The following is a 7,119-nucleotide window of genomic DNA, read 5'->3' on the forward strand; positions in this document are numbered from 1 at the left end:
AGTGTGTTCCAAATATCTTGTTTCAACCCAGTTGGTGGGAATACTCTACAGAGCCCTGCACTCTGTGCCATATTCCACAGCTGCCTGCAGTTTTCTCTGCAGTTTTCCTATAAAGGAGCTGCACTTTATTTACTTTCTATATTAATACATGCAAGAACAAACTTTGTAGTATCCTGTTTAAGGTTTGTAGAAATTCTTGTAGAGAATTGCATTGAGTAGAAATGGAACAAAAAAATCCAGAAAAAATTTCCTGTGGATAATGCAATATTTTCATGTGGATTTCTATTGGTTCTGATGGTTTAAAGGTAACTTTGGAATGATAGTCATAATTTTCTATTGCTGCAGTTTAGTTTTCTTTTTTGTCTACCTTTCCATTTGTTATCCCAGTGGAGCTCTTTCTGTAGAGTTCAGGGAGGTTATGACAATTCAGCTCAGAAAAACACCACAATTACTGTGTCATTAACAGATTTTAAGTACAGCCACGCCACCCTGACACCTGATCCCGTCAGATTTCGGAAGCTAAGCAGGGTCGGGCCCAGTTAGTACTTGGATGGGAGACCTCCTGTGTATACTGAGGGCTGTAGTTCTAGTCCTGAGGACTTTACTGTCACCATCCAAGGTTGCTAGGCCATGGCAGATGAACTTTAAGAGTTAAAGGGTGGGGCTGGTTTCTCACACGCTGTGCCTCACCTGAAAAATCCTCTTTGCAGGCTCGAAGGACACACCCACGTGGGTAGAGCCCTTCCCAAATCTTTGTTCACGAAGCCTGACCATGATGATGAACAGATCTTACAGTAATACATGCTATACAGAAGAGGAGGAAGTTATATAGCTCAAACATATAATACATACAGTATGTTTCATATACAACACATTAACATAATGGCTTAAAAGCAAATATGCTTGAACTGAAGAAGGCTATTTACATTTCTAACCATGCATTTTAGGCTTTTATATTAAGGTACCAGTAACAATAAAGGGAAAAATATGCTTGATTATATTGCTTGCCCTGGTACTGTTCTGTGTTGTTTTGATTTGTAAAATAAGGCCAGAAGTCAGGCAAACTGGTAAGTGCTGCTAGTGGGAACTTTTGTTAGTGGGAACTTTTTCAAACAATGTCACTAACAACAGGTCTTTTTTAATGCAACATTTTGTTTTAATGCTACATCTTGAAGTTTGTCAAAGCCATAGTGATTTATAAGGGAACAGGACAGTTCCTTCTGCTGACCCTTTTTCTTCTGAGAATGCTCTTTTTTCTACATACTTTAATTTTATTGAATTAATATGTCTGTCGCTACCAAATTAAGGTTATCTTGTATGATACCCACTCACAGAGTTGAAGAGTTAACTTCACTTAGTAAACTTGCATTACACCCTTTGGAGCAACTTAGTTTGTGTGAGTTTAGCTTCACATTGAGGCTTTCAAACTATCTGGGGCCATTTGGTTACCAAAGAGATCAGAGTAGCAGGGTGAACTCAGTTAAGGAACTGTTCTTGTTTAAGTTCCTGTGCCACCCTTGCATTACAGACAGCCCATCTGTAATGTCTCCTGAAGCCCCAAAGCAAGATGATCATGCAAAAATACAAGTTACACTGGGGTAAAGCTAATATTTGGAGCTCAAAAAAGTTGTCACACAGACATTGCCCCATCTCTACTATAGTCAAACTACCACTGGGCAGTTCACTGAGACAATGGCATCTCCTGTGTAATTCTTGTGAGTATGCAACAGTTTTCAAGAAATTATCATCCTCCGTGTCAAGACTTCAGCAAATACATACCAGTATAAAAAACTCCAGAAAGTTCTTCTGTCTGAAGTCTAAAAGCTTGTCTATATTTTCTAAATGTGTCAGCTTCCTTTACACCTTGCCCCTATGTCTTCACAGGTTCTATTTCTTGAATACTATTGCAGCTCTTACTGCATATCTCATAATTCATCTTGGTTCTTCTTAAGGGACAGGAAAATTAAGATTTTCATTGGCTTTAAGAAGACTTCATAGGGTAAAATTAATTTCTCTTTGGGAATCCTAAGTGAAACTTCAATTCTTGCTTACTGAAAACAAAATTGTTCTGTAAGCACAATCCTGCCTGTGCTGATTTCCCTGAGAGTGAATGTATCCCCAGCTCCGCACAGCAAAACAGCTCACAGAAGCAGGCTGACATGTTGTGTGTCTCCAGGCAAAATAAGAAAAGTCTTATGACAAATCTAAAAACTCAGTACATAGTTCAAAACATTACTGTAAGTATAGTAAATAAGCCATTAAAGGAAATTCCAAACTTATAATTTACTTAAACCCTTAATACAGCTTAGCAATTAACACATTCATTCTTTTCTATTGCTCAGTGTTTATGGCTACAGCACACTTCATTGAAAACAGAATGAGCAGAGATAGCAGTCAAGCTGACCCAATGGGAGCAACTTTGTTTTTATTGTTTATGGCTTTTTTACCCCCAAAAGATTATAGCCTCTTAAAAAGAGGAAAGAGCTTCACGAGGTCCTTTAGAACAAATCCCAAAAGATTTGATCTTTCACTTAGCAGATGAGTCGTAGATTAGCACAGTAAGCATTTTCCTGGTTTTCTAGGATTTTTGGTTTTACTGATAGCTGAGTCTATCTTCTCAGTATTGCTTCATTTATTTGGATCAGTTTATTCTGAGAAGCCACACTGCATACACTGTCTTTCTGTGTTCAGTTGAGGGCCAGACAACTCTGGATGAGGCTGGAGGTGTTCCAGCACACTGCACTTCGTACACCTCTCACTCCAACCAGTACTGCACGAAGTCCTGAATCACAATTCTAACCTGAGCATGTTCCCTTTAAAGCCTGAAAGGTCCACATTTCCTAAGTGTGAGGCTATTTGTTTAATAATATATTTGGTTTATCTCTGTTTTTGCACATCTCCTGATAGCTGCCTGCTGATTTTCTAAGGGAAATCAAGTCTGGACTGGTTACAAAGGTTGTGAACTACAAGGAATTATTAACAACAGTCAACTGAGTCTGGAGCCTTTGATTGCCTGACTTTTGGCCTGCAGCACGTTCTTGTGAGACAAATAGTGCTCTGCAGGAGTACAGCAAGTGACCCTCTGCCTGGGATGTGAGGAGGCATGACAGATTCTCAGGTGCCATGTGCTATTTGTGACACGTGGCAGCTCTGACTGCCCTTCACCTGCCAGCATGATGACGAGACCTGAAAAAACAAGCAGCCTCAAAAGTTTTTGGGCCTGATGCCAATTGTAGAGCTGAGTTTGAAGGAATAACTTTCTTGCTTTCACCAGCTCATCTCCTGACCCTAATTTTCTTTTAGTCCATACTGCTGGAGAAAGTGCAGAGGCTTTTTTCACATTGCCAAGTCTTTCTAAGGTTCATTTCTCTAGACATGGATCAAATTTTTTCAACACTTACCGTAACACCTCACCTCATGTCTGCTTTTTACTTCTTCAGTCTTGCAGCTCTGTTAAGGTGTGCAACATTTCTCTGTGCTAAGATGAAATATACTATTCAGCATAATAGCCTGCAGCGACAGGCATCTGATACCACTGCTTTTCATGGGAGACAAGGGGAAATACTACTTAAGCACCCAGCACAGCCCCAGTAATGTACACAGGGAGCCCAGAGTCCTGGACCACTGTGAGGCATATTTCTTTATGATAGACAAGCCTTAGAAGCTAATAACTTTCCTTGTGTGAGGGAGAGCAGAAAACAGAAGCAACCAGGCAAAGCTCCAAATTGCTGCTGTCACTGTTGAAGTGGGAGAGAATATGGAGAAAAAAGAGAGCTCTTTAGCCTGGGCTCTGTCATTGCCAAAGTCAGATCTCCTTGTCTTGCTCAAGAGAACAACTAAAAGTGGTAAAAAAAAGTCACTTTTTTTCCTTAGATGTTGAGAAGGAAATTCAACATAATGAAATTCATCCCATCTTGTTGATTACTGTTTATTACACCATCATTGTGTGTGTTCCATCAACCCACCAGATTCCACTGTCCTTTTTCACCTTTTATAGAGAAACTTTTACAGTTATGTTTGGACCTCAGCAAATGTTTTTTTGCAAAAATGCATGTGACATAGTGTCACTAAAGCAGGCATCTGTAGTACAGGTGTTGATGGATGTTGTTGTGGTGGCCTAGACTACCTTGGTCATGGAAAACCCTCTGAGAAACTTCTCATGTGGTTTTAATAGAAGAAAGAAACTTCTTCTTGTAAACATAAATCAAATTCAAATATAAACCACTGAGAGCTTTGTTGACCTTGAACGAACACATCCAGGGTTCATACACTCCAGTACTATATAAATAACAAGATCTGAATGTCCTATTTTGACTGTGATGGCCTTCACACATGCAATCAGTACTTGTGAAGATTGCACCTGACATTTAAGTTTGTTAAGATTCTTGGATAAAGGTTTCCTGTATTTTCTTTTCCCAAATTGTGCTCCTCGGCAATGTTCATCAACGTTTTCCCCATTCTCTTCTGCAGTTGCAGAATAGTATTTGTGACATGCTTTGGAGATTTGAAGTACAACGTATCACTGTTGAAGTCTATAGAGAGTGAAGAAACATTAAATCAATGTTCATGTTGGAAGGCAGTGCAATCGGTAAGGAGAAATAACTAAGGACAAAATATCGAAAAAATATATTTTGCTTAGGAAAATACAGTAATATAATTTACTTTGCAGGGAGAGGGAGGAGTTTCTCCCTAAAAGAAAAAGAAGGATAACAAGTGCTGGGCAGCCTTTACAATCTTTGCTGAGATAAACCATACATCTGTTTAATGGGAGGGAGGCAACATACAGAAGTAAATTAGTTCATAGTTAAGCATGCTTGACTTACTACAGGTCACAGATCATGCTGCATGCAGGAACACATCCTTGAAAGGGTAAATAAATTCAGTCAGTTTTCTGATTTTACTCTGGCATAGCAAACTCTTAGCTGGAGTGAGAGATTTTGAATGCATCTGTATTTCTGTAGGGAGAAATCTGAATTTCACTTTATCTGCTTCAGGGTGGTCAACAGAGGAGTTAGAAAAGAAGGCTTTCAATATCTCTCTGGCTTTGAAAAAAAATAAATCATAATGGAGTTTTGTTTTTTGACATAAAATATGAATCACTTGAGGATGATACTTAAAATTTAAAATTCCTGAGAAATCAGAAATGTCTGCTCATTTATAATATAGAAAATAATATTTACCACCAATATATTTAGAATTATGAGCAAATAAAAATAGGCATTAAAGCACAATTCTAAACATACAATGTAACCCTTGTCATCATATATGCTTTTGCATTTCTTATTCTTCTACACATGGAAGAAATAAAGTTGAGATGGTTTTCCCCACTATGAGGGCAAGACAAGCACAGTATTCAAATAGTAGTTAAAACTAAACCCGCTTCCAGACCACTAGTTTTTTAGGTGTTGAATTCTCTTCACACACCTTGAAAGCTAGAACTAGATTGGAAATTCCACTAAGTAGCAAGCATGGAAGAGTATTTGACCCTGAACCCTCAAACCTAAATGATTTTTGAGAAAATATAGACCATACTTAGGACTTAGGAAATGACTGTGGTTAAATAATTATGTTTATTGACTTTCATTTGATTCTTGTTCATCCTGGATGTGCTGCTTTTGGCCAGGGGGAATTCCATACTTGCTTATATTGCACATTAAATAAAAGCAATACAGGGGAACTATGTCAACCTATTGCAAGTCTGGAGTACTCTCCATGTGAGATGGATAACTTGGTATGCAGAAAGCTAATGTACAGGCAAAGGTGCAGTAGACTAAATCATACATACCTGCCATCTGTCATATCTTGCAATTTCTTCAGGGGAAGTACCAGGAAAGGCACATGGTATGACTCTTGGGGTGTCCTGTGCAGAGCCAGGAGTAGGACTCAATGACCCTGGTGGGTCCCTTCTAACTCAGAATATTCTATGATCCTATGGTTTATTGTCATCATTAAGAAAATAAGCAACAATTTCATATGTGTATCTTCTAAGCGGTATCAAGTCACGTTCAATATCTCTCTGAGCATTCTACAGCAAATGCTGTGTGGCAGCACACTGATTTTTTCTAATTGAAAGATGACTGCTATTGAGATCTATTACTTCATATATGGACAGTTGTCTTGGTTTAACTGATGGTTCAGTGAATAGTTTCTTCAGCAAATGCTTTTTTACCTCTCTGTGAAATAGGCATTTCTCACTTCTATTAGCGTGAACTATTGAGAAAGAAAACCAAGACATTTTTCCACAAAAGTGCATAAAATACCCAAAACAGGACTGAACTGCACTCCATATCAGCACATACAAAATAAAAATGTTTTTGCTTACTATCTGCTGGTTCCTCTCAATGGGTTTTCCTGAAGACACAGGATATACGACCTATTATTTATTTAGAGTTTTTCAAATGATCTGCATATGGGGTGAAGCTGGAGAAAAAAATCTAGTAATTGACTTTTTCTTAAAAATCACCTTTAATTTTGACCCATGAAACAGTAAGGATACATCCTGTGCTCAGAGTGTAGTGTGGTTGGGCGCCCACTATTCCACCATGATACCTTTTAGGTGTGTGACTGATCTTAATCATTTTTTGTATATGTCCTAGTTCAGCAGGAGGGACCAGTTCACACTGTGTGGGGGTGATCAAAGCTGTGTATTCTACCCCCTCTATTCATTCCCCAAGGACAATAGACCATTAGCAGCAGCTGCCCAGGGAGTCATTAGCACCTTCACACCCAGCCTGAGGGGGCGTGGCTGCTAGTGGGCCATCAGCGGTTCAACAATACCCCCTGGCTCCCAGAGTTAATCACCCATTGTGTGAGTCCCTGCCCTGGGAGAGGGACTGGGTGCTCCCTGAAGGTACATAAGTGTTTTGTTTGTTTTTTTTGCTTTGGACTTGGAGGGAACCACACGGGTCTCAGCACAAGGGCTAACAAACCCCTTTGGGTTTGTGCCCCAGGACACTGGGTTACACTGCTGGGTTTTGCAAATTGAAAGCAATTTCTCTTTGTGTCAGTGTATTTATTGTAAAATTATTATTAAATTTTAGCCTCTGACTTATAATCTCTCTCGTGGTGAGTTAATTTCCCCTGCTGGTTCACATTTAAACCAGCACAGAAATGTCTCGG

At 39.1% G+C, this 7,119-nt stretch overlaps 1 pseudogene; it reads left to right on the forward strand.

Moving 5' to 3' along the window:
* Nucleotides 1–471: 471 nt before the first annotated feature.
* On the forward strand, nt 472–587 carry LOC139670795 (5S ribosomal RNA; annotated as a pseudogene).
* Nucleotides 588–7,119: the final 6,532 nt, after the last annotated feature.

The sequence above is a fragment of the Pithys albifrons genome, chromosome 3 (genome assembly GCF_047495875.1).
Source record: "Pithys albifrons albifrons isolate INPA30051 chromosome 3, PitAlb_v1, whole genome shotgun sequence".
Taxonomy (NCBI): Eukaryota; Metazoa; Chordata; class Aves; order Passeriformes; family Thamnophilidae; genus Pithys; species Pithys albifrons.